Source organism: Corvus kubaryi, unplaced genomic scaffold (assembly GCF_017639235.1).
Source record: "Corvus kubaryi isolate FWS band 111438036 unplaced genomic scaffold, C.kubaryi_AGA036_p1.0 split1-131, whole genome shotgun sequence".
Taxonomy (NCBI): domain Eukaryota; kingdom Metazoa; phylum Chordata; class Aves; order Passeriformes; family Corvidae; genus Corvus; species Corvus kubaryi.
This window is the reverse complement of record NW_024582073.1, coordinates 3,888,184-3,901,645: the sequence shown is the minus strand read 5'-3', so window position 1 is coordinate 3,901,645 and position 13,462 is coordinate 3,888,184. Positions and strand designations below refer to the sequence as shown.

General features: G+C 39.5%; 1 protein-coding gene across 1 annotated transcript in view; it reads left to right on the top strand.

Moving 5' to 3' along the window:
* The first annotated feature begins 59 nt into the window (after window positions 1-59).
* The window catches only part of TRMT9B (tRNA methyltransferase 9B (putative)), a 119,253-nt gene continuing 105,850 nt past the window's right edge, over window positions 60-13,462 (top strand). The window contains exons 1-2 of the mRNA XM_042052980.1: window positions 60-187; window positions 9,475-9,603. The gene's annotated coding sequence lies outside the window, so the exon portion shown is untranslated. The remainder of the gene's footprint in view (window positions 188-9,474; window positions 9,604-13,462) is intronic.

The window sequence follows — 13,462 nt, the reverse complement described above, 5'->3', positions numbered from 1 at the left end:
GCATGGGGCGGGACGGGGCGGGCCCGTGCGGGAACGCCCGGCCAGAGGGGCGTCGGTCCCCCGGAACCCCCCGCAGCCTGCCCGGCGCTGGGGACGGGGAAGCGCCCCGGCCGGGCCGAGGGTGGCTGGTCGGGGAAGAGGGACAGCCCTACGGGCTCCGGGTTGACTCCTGGGAGCGGCTGCCGTGGTGAGGGTCGGGCGTTAGCAGGGCTGGTGGGGAGGCAGAGATAGAGGGATGGAGCCGCCGGCGCGGGGAGAGGGTTCTCCAGCGGGGAACGGGGATCTGTAGCTGCCGTGGTCCCGGAGGCATCACTCGACGGGTGCCTGCCGCCTTCCCTTGCGGCTGCTACCCGCACTTGTCTTGGGCCGCTTCGGCTGGCCCCTTTTCCTTCTGTATTAATCTTTTAATGGAGGACACGATAAGATAAAAGTTACAAGGTTAAGGAAAAGCTCTTTGTCCTTAGGGTTTGTTTCCCCCCTTCTCTTCCCGAGTGCTCCCAGCCCTCGCAGGACGGGACGGACGCGCTCGCTGCGCGCCCGCCGTGCCGTCACAGCCCAGCGGGCAGCGAGCCGCGCTCCCCGCCGCTCTGAACACAGGCGAGCTCTGCGGGCAAGCACCTGATCTGTTTTGCCTAAAGTAGTCACAGTGGAGACATGCTTAGGCTTTCCAGGTGTATGCCAGCCTCTAATGAAAGCTTGAAGCCTATTGCATAAGTGCTATGTATTTGTCATTGTTACAATGCCTTTTTTTTTTCCCTTATGTTAGAAGGCTGTCGTAAATCTAGACGTTTCAGATAAATGTAGCAGTACCTTTAAAACCTTCCAAGCAAAGCTTGCACATCAGGAAAATTAATAAATGGCCTTACGAAAGGAACAAAGCTATATTTATCCTCAGCCGTATTCCGTGTATGGCAGCCTGGAGTGTGATGCTAAAGGTTGTTAAGAGAGCTATGGGCACGGATGGCATGACTGGAAAGAACCAGCTACATCTGGATTTATGTCCAGGTGTTTTCTGTGAAATCAACAACTCTAAGCTGCATCCTTTGCCTCCACAGTGTCTTTCAAGTTCCTAAAGTCAAAGAAAAACGATGTTATGGTAATTGAAGTGTGACGGGACCATGGGTATACTTTAAACATGGATAGGAAAGATAGTCGGTTACAGTAATTAATTAAAAATTGAGTGAGCTAAGAAATGACAGTCTAAGGATCAAAGTAAAGTCTGTAGTGTGAGCTTGATTCATCGTGGGATGTTGTAAATTGCTTTGGTTTATTATGAATGGTTTTAATGGATTAAGGATTCTGGTGTGGTCGTGTCAAGCATGAGCTGACCCCTCACAAAGTATTGGACTTAGCCAATTTGGACACAAGTAAAACTTTGAAAGAAGTACTGTTAAAGAGAGCAGTAGTTTATTTTGCACTTCAGATTAGAATACTCATGGAAATACAGAAATAAAATAAAACACGACAAAGCCCAGGGGCTTGTGGGATTGGAATTAGGATAGGTAGGCTGTCCTCCGATGGAACAATTTGAAACAGTAGATATGAAAACTTGTTTCCACTATTCCCACTTCCAATGATTCCTATAAAAGTTCATACATTAATGTTTATACTAATGATTCAAGCAGTCATGAGTGCAATCAATGCAATCAGCCATTTTTCATAATTTCCAGTGTAAAGGAACAAAATACTCATGGCTTTGCCAGCCTTAGGGTCTTGGAGCAGAAGAGTTGAGGTTTTTCCCATCATCTTTCTCTTCAAAACTGAAACAGTGAAAGAAGGGATTTGGAGTAGGATGGATGAATAGAGGGGTAGGGAGCCTGACATTTTATATTGCTCCCACCAGTTGTAGAAATGTCTGGAATCTGGGAGATTATTTGCAGTAAATCTAGACTATATATTCACCTCGTCCTTATTCTCTAGACATTATTTTTTATCCTTCTTGGAAATAGTCCTGAGCCTAGTTGGACCTTGGTATTACCCAGTGTTGACATTCTTGTATCTTTGAACTACTGTTGATTCTTTGAGCTTTGGTTTTGGTGTATTATTTCACCTTTGGCGTATTTAACTAAACAAGAAAAATACCCTGAATTTTCAAGTTTTTCACTCTGTTACCATCAGGATGTGATAGTTATGTAAGAGAGGAAAAAAAGACATTTTCAAGATTAGATAACACACAGCTCCACCACCACTCTATTAAAATAGCACGCTCAAAAAAAATTTTTTTTTCTCCCGCTTGTAGGGTCAGATAAATGATATTTTAAAATAACAAAGCTTTGCCATTGCACAGTTCATGTGGGCCATTCTAGGAAAGACTTCAGGGACTGTCGTTTCCTTTTCTGCTGTAGAGCAATATTGCACTGCTGGTTAATGGCAGTTGGTTGTTCTCATTCAGAAAGGTACCTGCAAAGCACTGTGCCTTCAGTACAGTGAGCTAGAAGTAATTCCTTTCTTATGCTTTTTAAGGTATTGATTGGATGTTTTTCCAAGCAATTCCTTGTATAATGTGTAACCCAATTGGACATGAGATGACAATAAAACAGTGGTTTCAGTTGTATTTGACCCCACTGTAGGTAAATTAAGCACAATGATTCTGATTTAAGGTCTTCAGAAATCAACAGCAGTATAAACAAAGTAAAGCAAGACCAACTCAGGCTAAGGGAACAGGCAGTGGACCTAAAAATTAATACCTACATACTGGAAATCTGGAGCCAAGCCCCATTTTTACAGGTCCTTGGCATCTATCCCAAGAAAAAGTAGTCAACTCAAAGGACGTAGTTGTATTCTAAGAGAAGTAATGGCTTTCTGGCTGTATATCCTCTTTTTCTTTGAAGGATATGCCAGTTACCCAGCTATTGTAACTTTTTGCAAAGATATGTTTAGCAAAGGCAAAATAAAATGAATTGGAGAAAGATTAGATTAGGCAAATAAGAGTCATACTTAAAAAAAGAAAAGCATAATATTCCTGAAAACTATTCATTCTACCAAGAAACTCTTAAATATCTTTTCTTCTAGAGGAAAAAAAAACCCAACCAAAAAAGGAAATATCAAGCCATATTTAAAATTCTGGAATGGTTTTTGAATCTTAGATGATTATATTTGAGTTCCTTCAACCCTGGATAAGAAGTAATGCTCACAACCAACTTGGGTTTCTTTTGTTTTAGTTATTCTTTGTTGTTTAGTAGACTTTTGGGGCTTTGGTGAGATAGTTCTGGCAGAGATCTTTTTAAATGGAAAAGTACTCAGCATCACTGCAGTAAAACAGACACTAATCCTTGTTTGTGCAATGCAGTGGTGGGCAGAAGTTGGTTTTGAGTAATTTTTTTTTAGTTACGAGGGGTCACAAAGCTGCATTTGCAGCTTGGTCTCAAAAGTTAGTTAAGATGAGCTGAACAGGGCTAGACTGTCAACAATAGTGTGGCCAGCAGGACCAGGGCAGGGACTTTCCCCCTGTACTTGGCACTGGTGAGGCCACACCTCAAGTCCTATGTCCAGTTCTGGGCCCCTCAGTACAAGAAGGACATTGAGGTGTTGGAGCAAGTCCAGAGAAGGACAGCAGAGCTGGTGAAGGGCCTGGAACATAAGTCCTATGAGGAGCAGCTGAAGGTACTAGAGTTCATCCCAAAGACTAGTCTTTCCAAAACAAAAATAATTTTAAATAAGCAAGATTTATTTAAGATTTTTTCTTTTGGCAAAGGCAAGAATTTTAGCATTTTTATGAAATGTATTTAATGCAATGACTTCTGCAGCGCAAAACCAGTTTTCAGCTGTCTAAATAAATCACTAATTAACAGTCAAGTGCTCGTTGGGATTTCCCTTCAGTTCAACATGAAATCTGAATTCTGCTTCATGGCATAACAATGTGGCAATTGCCAGTGGATAAGGGAAAGACTGTGGATCTGGTCTGCCTAGTCTTTAGTAAAGCCTTTGACACTGTTTCCCACAGCATTGTTCTGGTGAAACTGCTGCTCATGGCTTGGACAGGTGCACTGTTCCTTGGGTGAAAAACTGTCTGTGTGGCCGGGCCCAGAGAGTGGTGGTGAATGGAGTGACATCCGCTTGGCAGCCAGTCCCTAGTGGGGTTCCCCAGGGCTCAGTACTGGGACAAGTTTGGTTTTGTATCTTGATCAGTGCTCTGGGGGGAGGGGTTGGTCTCTTCTCCAAGAAACAAGCAATAGCATGAGAAAATGGCCTCAAGGTGCCCGAGAGGAGGTATAAATTGGCTATAAGGAAAACGTTCTTCGCTGAAAGGGTGGTTAAGCATTGGAACAGGCTTCCCTGGGCAGTGGTGGAGTCACCATCCCTGGAGGGATCTAAAAGACATGTAAATGTACCAGTTAGGGACATGGTTTAGTCGTGGCCTTGGCAGTGCTGGGTTAACAGTTGGACTTGATCTCAAAAGTCTTTTCCAACTTAAATGATTCTCTGGTTCTATGTCCTCATCTTTGGTTCAATTACAGTTTTGGAGGTGTCTGCCCACTTTGTCAAGAGAGCCCTGAGGAGCTCGCTCCTACTGGGTGATTTTGGACTTGGGGTAATGATGCCCAGAACCCAGGAGATGCTGGTCCCCCATTCCTCCTTCCCAGTTACCTTTTTTACCTGCTAGAATGCTAGTTTGCCTGTGGTGCTGGGAAGTCTCTGGTCATCTCCAAAACCAACTGTTTTCAGTCTTAACATATCGATGTTACGGACTGATGGGTTTTTTTCTCCAACCAGAAACTACTTGTTTTCAGTAGATTCAATGACACTTGAGATTTGTCTGAATGAGATTCTCTCACTTTGATGATGATGATAGCCGCACTTGTCTTAAAAATATGGATGGCAAAGGTATGACCTCTGGGGTTAAAGGTGGAATGTATAAAGGGAATGAAAGTTTAGAACAGATTTTATTTTAAGATATAGAAAAATCTCAGCTAGGGGAGGCTGAGCTGACTAAGTTTCCAAATGTGGCAGAACTGACAGCCATGGCCATCAGATGTTCAAAAATCTGGGACACTGGCTATAGATCAGCAAGCACAGTATTGCTTACGAGAAGGAAGAGAAAGGAATTCACCAAGTATAGACAATTAAGCTGACCTCAATAGTAGGTTAGGTACGTAGAGCACATTTTCAAGTTAAAAACTAATAAGAGGCATGAAGCTAACATGAATACCATAACCCTTGAATTTACCCTAAGATAGACTAAAGCCAACCTAACTCAGTCTGCTTTTGTTCTTGTAATGGAAATTACATTCTGCACACAGGCAGTGCTCAGGCTCTTGTCTCTTTGGACTTGAATAAAGCAGATTATATAATGAGCCACATGGAGAATTTTTACAGAGTAAAATGGAATTGCTAAAAAGTTGTCAGGTTCTAAAGATCCTGTTAAAAGGCCTATGGAAATGGATCATGAGATAGGAAGAGCTTCCTGTCTGGAAACACACTTCATATGCATTTTTTGAGGATCAGCTTTGGTACTAATTTTACTTGATATTTTCATCAGTGACCCTGGCACAAAAAATCAGGAAATCGATCTTTTGGTTTGGCAGCAAGTAAGAAAGTGCTGTCTATAAACTGAGGAGAAAAATGTCAGACACAAAGAAACCGACCTGCGTGACTACTGGGATAGTAGAAATGGAAAAATTGTAGTCATGCAAGTGTCAAAACATGTACATCTATTGAGAAAAATTATTGCTAGATCCTGAGAGTTTATTAAGGGGAAATGAAAGAAGATGAGAGAGAACAGGAAGCTCTAAAAACCTGATATAAACATAGATTTTTTTTTTTTTTTTTACTGTTGAGATAAGGAATTATTCATTGTGCTGTACGTGACTGGTGAACAGTCAGTAAACACACAACACACAGTTCTGGTGAGGTTATTTGCAAAAAAAGAGGAAGCAAAACTGTAACTGAAGGGAGAAAAGGATAATTTGGAACAGATTTACCATACAACAAGAATTGGAGAAATGCTTGCTCCTCCACTGCCTTACAAAAATGAGGATGGAGAGGGGACATGATTGCCCTATGTAAGTGATCTATGAGGACAGATAACAAGTGACACATAAGAAAAAAGATGAAGTAAATGACTAAAATAAATTTAGATTTAGGAGAATACTGAGAATATGAAGTGAGATTATGGGATGGTTTCTGAGAACCAGGGGGAGGATTTACACACTGTCAAACAGTGCTTGTTAATGCCAGGACAGGGATTACCTGACATGCTAGGCTGTTACAGCAAGGGACTGGATTCAGTCTGAAGCACAGAAGACAGTTAATCAGTAGGAAACAAGCTGGTAAATAGAAGAATAATTGACAAACTGCTACCTAAACTTTTCAATTATCGAGTTCACCCCTTAGGCTCAGTTGTTGTTACACAGTGAATGGTTCAGGTGTCTCATCTCAGCAAGGCGATGAAGGAACTGTTGCATAGTCATGAGGACCACAGTCAAAATGTCCCCCAGGCCCTCGGAAAAAGTACAAACTCACTTAGGGAAGGAGACTTTAGAGAAGAGTGGGGGAAGGAGAAGGAACCTCTTTTGTTGAAAGACAGCAGGAATAAGGCATCTACCTAGCCCTGTGCCCAGGTTAGGATACCCAACACACCAGCAGGACTGACAGAGAAGGTAGCTGCTGTCAGTGCAGCCAAATGCCCGTACCCACCTCTTGTAGCCATAGAGAGAGGCATGTTAGCCACTACTTCTGTGGTGGCAAAAATGGGGTGGGGAGAGAAAGCAGCAAAATCCAAGTTTAGTCACCTTGAGCTTTCTGTGGTAGCACTCCAGAGAGGAAGTACTCATGGCTGTTGCCCTGCCTGGCGCTGGGTACTTCCCAGAGACTGTGACTATTTAGACCATTACCTTTTGCTTTTCACTCCTAAATCTCTGTCCTGCCATTCTCACTGCTTTAGCTGAATTGGGCACGTTGCACTTCAAGTAGATCCAGTGAAGGATGGAACAGGCCTTGCTGCACCTTTGGTGATGGCTCTAAATGGGAAAAGACCAGTTGAGCTTAAGTTGAATCCTCTCATGGGAAATCACCTTATTACTACTGATAAAATTTTTCTTCAATACCATTTTATGGCTTTTAAAAATCTATACACAAGAAACCGGCAAAATCCCAATATAAACAGCCCTGCAAAAATGGCCATGCCAAATGCTCTGAGACATTTGACATCTCTCTAATAATTTTTGTAATTTTTTTGAGAAGGAAAATGTGCAATGTAACAACCTGCAAACGGCTCATGCATAGTCATGCCTTCTATGTGTCAACTGTTGGGGAATGGCTTCAGATTGCTTCACCTTATAAATTGTTACTTATTCACCATGCCAGTTGGTGACCAAGGTAGCATATGTGAAATGAATTTGCAGTTTCTATTACAGTTAGTTGAAATTTTCCGGTGAAACATTTTCTCAAATTAAAAAAAAATAAAGAGTTACCCATCAATCAGGAAGGCAATGCTTTGTAGAAGAGTATTTGTTCAGATAATTTGACAAATCATGGATAAGTTTTCATCAGAAGCCTTTTCCAAATATCCAAGAAGATAGCACTGGTGATTTCTGTGTATTTCCAGAATAGCTCTGGACCGTGGGACTAGTCCCCACATGCCTCTAATCTGGTAAAACCCCTGTTGTGGAACAAGAAACTGATTTTGGGAAATCCATTTCTTGTCAAAGGTCAGCTCCTGGCTCCATAGCAATAGCCTCCTGCCATGTCTGTAGCTGCAGTTAAAAAACTTCCAAATTCCTATTGAATCAGCAACCAGGACCTTGCAGTTCTGGCTTCCAGCCCTCCTCACATAAAACATGATATGCAAAATTAATAATGATATATACATATTCGTGAAAATCAAGTTTTTCTTGAGAATCCACAGTCATTTCCAACTTCTGAAAGCATATCTGGTTATAAAAACTTTTTTACTTTTTCATCCATGAATGAAAATATTTTGCCTCAGCTTTATGGCATTTATTTTGTCCTAAAGTAGTTAAAAGTCATTAAAATTGATGCTTGATGTTTGAGTCACTTCAGCCCTGGCTAAGAAATAATGCTCAAAACAAACATGGTTTTGTTTTGTTTCAGTTTGTTCTGTGTTGCTTAGTAGACTTTTGAGGCTTTAGTGAGATTGTTCCAGCAAAGAGATTTTTAAATGGAAAAATGCTCAGCATCACTGCGGTTAAACAAACACTAACCCTTGTTTGTGCAACGCAGTGTTAGGCAGAAGTTGGCTAACTTCAATTTTTCAATTTTTTTCAATTGTTCAATTTATAGTTATGAGTGACCACAAAGGTGCATTTGCAGCTTAGTCTCAAAAGTTAATTTGAGCTGAGCAAAGCTAGACTGCTACCACTGTCTCTAGCATTTCTGTACAACGCTGCAGTGTGGATTTTCCAAGGGATCTTAATTCCCTTTGAAAAAATTTGGGTTCTCAGTACTTTTGAAAAAAAAAGGCCCATAGTAAGTTATTAAATTACACTTAGTAATTATGTATGCACTAGTATGAGAAAAAACGACCACACATGGGATAAATAGTTAACTACATGTTAGAAAGATAAAGATCTCATTAAAAATAAAAATAGAGGCAAAACATAATAGAATCTAAAATACTTAGGGAGGTAAAGACAGAGAGTTTATTGGCTTGATCCAATAAGGGACTTAAATACCTAAAGCAGGGTTTATGGAGATATCATGTGCCTAAGTCACAGAAATGCAATCACAGCTCACACAGCTGCTGCGTAACCAGGAGTGCCTAAAATCACAGGGTTCTTCCTTGATTCTAATTTGTATCTTTAGAGTGTCTTGGATTTTACTTTTGTGCACATTCAGTGTGCAGCAGCTAGAGCAGTTTGGGCCCTTATTTCACATTAAGCCATTTACAGTCCTCAGCTGAAAAGTTCAAGGGCGCTGTTTTGTCAGTGTACTCAGGCCACACCAGGCACAGGTTCACATTGTGAGATTCTTAATCTGTTTTAGTTGCTTGCTTTGAACATGAAGGATGAAGAGATGGAATACCCTTTTATTTAACAATTTCTCTGTTAGATTATTGATACAAGAGTTGGAAGATGCAGTTTTTTTCCATCTGAGAGTGTTCAAACCCATCACCTCCCTTAAGTAATATGTCTTAAAGAGTGACTGCATGAGTTGAAATTGTCTTGGGAGCATGAATTAGAGATGAGGATCTGTCACTCCCTGTTAAATGCCCATTTCCTTGGGATAATTCTTGCATATCATTTCTGTTCCTATGGACAACAGAATTTGCTTCATTGTGGCATGACTTTTAACAGGAATAGGGCAGGATCGTCTTTGTTTTCAATAGCCCTCTCTCTTGCTGGGTAGGATCACTTTTCTGCCCTGTGTTGATGTGAATCTTTTTTGTTTAATGAGGAAACACAGCAACAATTGGTTGCTGTATAGGAGGCGCTTGTTTTCTCATTTCCTTCTGTTATCCTGGCTGTGATTTAACAGAATACTGCAAGCCCTGCTCCTCTTTTTTTTTTTTAACAGAATGGTAATTGGATCCTACAGTTAAGAGGACTCTAAGCTGTGAATTTTAAGCACAACGTGTTATCTGTGTTGTGGCCTGACTTAAGTTTCTAAGGAATTGCAGTAATGCTGCTGCATTTCTGGGGTTTGGTAAGTCTGGCAATTATACTTTGGAACTGTGGAACTGACTATCCTGGAAACACTAGTAAGTGGAGTCACTCATTTCCCTGTTTTCATGTTCATCGTATTTTTTCTTTTCCCATATGTGATGATATGTGGTTGTACATTCTGAAGTATAGCTGAATGTTTCTACGTGTGCAAGGCAACAAACTTAAAAATGTGATCAAGAAGGTCTCACTTCGAATTATTCCAGTTTTAAAAAGTAGCTTAGCTCCAGATATGACATGAGTCATATTTGTCTTTCCTTCAGACTGATCAGACTCTTTCCTTCAGCCGTTGTTGCTTCGTAGGAGAGTTGCATATAATCTACAGATTTATAGAATAGCTAAATATTCACTGGAATAAGTGCTCCTATTAATATAAATTGTAATTATTCAAAGAGCAATGCACTTACAGCATGAATTACTAAATTTAAAGAGAAAAAGTGCAGGAGCTCTTAGTGCAGGAGTGTAACTGAATAATGAACAAAACCCAAAATAATAGCAAAGGAAGTGCTAAAAAGACTTCAATTAAAGAAGGGTTTTTTTAAAATAAAAATTGCTCACTAAGAAAGTGTGCAAAAAGCAAGTAAGTCAGCATTTTTAATGTTTATCAGTATGTTTTCCTTCAGCTGAAAGTTGTTGGCTAACAGTTATGTTGCAAATCTTATGAATTTTTTCTGAGTTCTTATGTATTCACACTACAGAAAAAGTACAGGCTGACTGTTTTAAAAATAATATATAGCAAAAGAAAAAGTAATGATTTGGACATGTGTTCTATATTCTGACTTGGTATTTAAAGAAGAAGTTATGTTGGTATCTGTTTATATACTCTCTAGTATTTTCTAGTATATTCCCTAATAAAATATACATATTCTCTAATATATTCCTTGCTATCAAGCTGCATCTCTTTATGATCATCCTCTGAGATAAATTATATTGAGAGATTTTGGTTTTGAATACAGTTTGCCAAATAGGAGCAGTCTCTTTGAATTTATAATAGTTATTGCTCTTCATTCTTATACAAGTAAAAAAAAAAGGGGGGGGAAATTACAGTGTTTGCATCATCTTTGCATTAAAAGTATGCCTGTATTGTAAAACCAAATCTTTCAACCAAAGTAGAAGGAAGGAAAAAAGCTTATTATGCTTGATATCTAGCCTCTTGAAAAAAAACTTTCATTTCTGGGTGGCCAATAATAAGTGCAGAATTAAATTCAGAGTTTTAGTCAATTAAAATACATTTTAAGAAATGCATGTAGAAAACAGAAAATACCTGGCAGCTTACTTATAGTGGTAAGTTAAGGGAAAAATCCCTTATTTGTTATTACTGGATTGGACTGCTGCTAGTATTAGATAAATCTAATATCTAAATCTAAATAAATTTAGATAATGATAAAATCATTAACAGTCTTAAAATTCTGGAGGAGTTGTTAAAGTTACAAAATTTGTGTTTACTTATTCTTCTTAGGTTAACTCTTTGGGATCAGAGGAGCAACTGCTCCTTTTTGTAGATATTTCTCACTCATAGAGTTCTATAGAATTTTTGCATGTATATCCACTTTTTCCTTGTCTAATGGGTGTCCTTCCTCCAGAGGTTTTAGAGCACTGGGAAAATATTTTGTGTCAATGAGAATAGGAAATACATGATTTTTCTTCAAAACTCTATGACTAGTACTGTTTACTAAATACAGTGTTATGTGAAGAACATGAGCTGAAAAAAAGCAATTACTTTAAATTTAATCATGGTGGCAGAAGACATCTAATGAAATCACCTTATTGGCAATAGTTTATCTTTTAGCAGCAAAATGAATGTTACTATTTATTCTGACTATTCAATATTCTTTTTCTCCTTTGGCTTGTACCTACTACTGTAACCTATGTCCTATTTGGTTCTTGAACATTAGTAGCATCACCCAGCAGCATACTGTGTGCTGTAGGCTGAGATATCACAGCCACAATCTCTTCAACCTTTCCTACAAACATGCTACAGGAAATGTACACGTTTATTTTACTTCTGCCGAAGACACCATATGACAGGATTGAATTGGGAGACCACTAGTCTCCATTAGACCAATGATTTTCAATGGAGCACAAGATCATGCAGGACAGAAGTGCACACTCAAATGCTTCATTTCAGCATGATTGTGTAAATAACACTGTGTTTCAGTCTTTCTCCCCCCTCTCTTTCTCCTTCACCATGTTTATAAAAGAAGATAATTGAGTATCTGGTCTTTGACTGTTGTCCACAAATACCCTATGTGGAGACAAAAGAAGACTTCATTTATTTTTTTCCATTCCTGAAAATGCAATGCAACTTTTTTTTTTAACTCCAACATATATTGAACATAATTTGTCCATGCAGTTGCAGCAAGTTTCAGTCATACTGAGTCTGGGCTGATCACACTTTTTCGCAGGAGGCTCTGTGGTAAGTAGCCCATCCCAAATAGATTCTTCGTGATGTGTTCTGTCCTTGTCATACTGTATTTAACTATTACATTTTAGGGATCTTTTTTAATGATTTGCGTCCCTCAACTTCTGATTGTCCAGGAAGGGTTTCACAAGAGCCGAAAGACTGTGATAAGCCCATGCATATGAGAGTATTTTTAAAATCACATGCTTTATTTATCTTCATATTTCTACCTGTAGTCAAAAAAAAATCACAGTGTTTTAAGTGAACAGCTTATCCTGCTGTTTTTGATGGTTTTGCTGACATGCTGAATCTGTTTTACATTTGTGTTTGGCTATGATGGTATTGGTAGATCACCTGAGAGCCCTGCCTTACTCCCAGTTCATGCTTGCCCTTCACTGAAGAGCTGAAAACTTGACAAGCTGTTGCCCTCATTTTTCTTTGTGACACACCATAGAGCCTTCTTGTTACAAAGTACTTGGTTTGTGTCCCGGGGGTCTCAGCTGTGGAGATTTGATGTATGGCTCACTGTGTCAAGTTTCATGGCTCCTGTAATATTTCATCCTCCTGCTGGTACTGATTCAACACCTCAGTTCCTGGCCATAAATTGAACCCAAAAATTAACTATGTAGACTAGATGAAAATATTTATTATTACTTGTAGAAATAGAAGGTGCAACATGTTTTTCTTTATTGTTTTTAAACATTTGGGTTTTTAAACCCAAAAGGCAGTGAAGGGAGGCAGTGAAATCACCATCCCTGGAAGTGTTCAACAAATGACTGCATGTGGCACTTAGTGCCATGATACAGCTGACAAGGTGGTGATCAGTCAAAGGTTGGACTTGATGATCTGAGAGGTCTTTTCCAACCTGAATGATTCTGTGATTTATTAAAGAAAATGTTCTCAGTGGTTCTTTCTCTTGGTACCTGGATCGCCTTAATAAAAACGGTTAGCAGAAGACTCTGGTATTTACAGGACTATGCCTGGGGGTAACAATCTCCCAGAATTTTTGAGTTCTGCAACACCATTAACAAAATTAATAGTTAGGTCAGTAATTGATTCCAGGCTTAAAAGCAGGTGATACTGATTGTAGGGCTGGGTCATATCTTAGACATAGTAGCTGAGTAAATTGTTCTGGTAAAGTAAACAGTAATACATCAGAATGAAAAGTTTCTGAGTAAACTGTTTGCTGATAAATTGCAGCATAGCAGAGCTTGCCTGTCAAGAATGAGAAGCAAAAAAGGCATCAGCCTATAGTCTTTTTTTATCCAGATGTCTTTCTTATTGTAAAAGATTTACATTGTAAGAAAAAGACCAGGTGTTTGTAGAGGGAAGTTTGGGTAGACTGAGTAATTATTGGGAAGGAAGAAGCAAAAGGGAAGGTACATTTTTCAAAGGCATCCTGCATATCTCTGAGGATATTTACACTTATGGGACTGAGCTG